The sequence below is a fragment of the Fragaria vesca genome, linkage group LG4 (genome assembly GCF_000184155.1).
Source record: "Fragaria vesca subsp. vesca linkage group LG4, FraVesHawaii_1.0, whole genome shotgun sequence".
In the NCBI taxonomy this organism is placed as follows: Eukaryota; Viridiplantae; Streptophyta; class Magnoliopsida; order Rosales; family Rosaceae; genus Fragaria; species Fragaria vesca.
In genome coordinates this window covers 1,961,107-1,962,752 of record NC_020494.1, presented here as the reverse complement: position 1 = coordinate 1,962,752, position 1,646 = coordinate 1,961,107, and positions in this window count along the sequence as shown.

Below are 1,646 nucleotides of genomic sequence, written 5' to 3'. Positions count from 1 at the left end.
GGAAACTACACATGGATTTATGTTTCTTTATTTATGCCATACTTGTTGGATCGTTATTATTCATGCTTATTTATGCCATACTTGTTGGATCGTTATTATTCATGCTAGCATGTCGTTCCGCCTTTCGAGGCGATGTAACTTCCACGTTTTAAGTGGGGTTACTCAAGCCCTTTCCGCCTTCGGGTGATGTGATGTAGTCGACGACATCACGCAAGCCCTACATCCTCTCTGTTATCATAACCTGAAGGTGTAGGGAGTATGGGAGTACTATTGCCTGGGAGGCAACCAAGTCTGGGAGGCTCACTTGTATGGCTATATCTGTTTCTTATTTATGGTTGTTGATTTGACTAGCGGGGCTAGTCCCTTGTTTTGGTACCTTCTTCTATGAAGGTTATTATTTATCTTTGTTATTAATTTGACTAGCGGGGCTAGTCCGTTTTCTTGGGATTTTCTTTATGAAAGATTTTCATGCAACGAATTTATGGCATATTGGAAAGTGGGAAAGTATTTAAATTTTGGTTTCTTATCTTATGTTTATTTTCGTCCACTCACTCTAACGTTTTTAAATTACTTTCCCCTGGGCCCTTTGGTTTTAAATGCCCAGATTGCAGGCTCAGTCTAAGTGAGGTAGAACGTACATGGAGTCGAAGCATAGTCAGAGGCTGCTTCCGCTTATTCTTTATTTATTGTTTTTCATTTAACTCTAGATATGCTCTAATAATCAGTTAGTGAATTAATGTTGGTTATTGTTGGTTGTGGGATTAGTTTAGTTGAGTAATTGTTATATTGGGAGATGTGTTGAACTTGGGGAGCAAGAAGGCTCCAGGTGTTGAGGATGGATGTTTGGTTATAGAAGTGTTAAATTGGATTTTTCAGGTAAGGGTCGTCCATTTTTAAGGAAGGTTATGCCGAATTTTCGGTAAATTTTCCTTGAAGGTGGACCCCGCAGGATTTACCTCGGGTTTTAGGGTGAAATTCGGGGTGGGTCTTGTCAGTTGGTATCAGAGCATTAGGTTATCCGATTCCTATCACTACCTCATATACTTGGTGATACTTAGTGTCTATAGAGTGATGGTCCGACCGCGGCGGATCCATTAGCATTATATGCATCAGATACTAGGTGTTTATTTGGTATATGAGGTAGTTGTTCTTATCTTATTTATGGACAGTATTGTGCCATAAATGTCTATATTTTCAAGACTATGCCTCCGTATGCTGACCTCAAAGAGTATCTTGGTTATCTTCCGAGTAATGGGAAAGTAAGTGAATTGGGAGATTTTGAGTTCAGTTATGAGTTGGGGAAGTGACCTGGACTTGCAGAGTTCTATTATTTATTTATTGAGTTGTTAACTTTTATTTAAATGGCAAGTTGAGCCTTTTTGCGGATATTAATAACAGAAAGGGGCATGCTTGTGAACGAAAGATTGAGAAATTTCTAGTCAAGGTTGGTGCTGAAATAAGAGATATCTTAAAGGTGTTAACGTGTAAGGGTTGCTTTGTTTTGAGATAAAATGTGGAAAGCTATTGCTTGAGCGAATAAATTGTGGAGATTACTTGATGTATTTTATGGGGCTGTTAAAGCTTGGTTTATGCATTGAAGAGTGATTTTTGAAATTGTTGTTGGTCGATTTATGTCCGGTATCTAT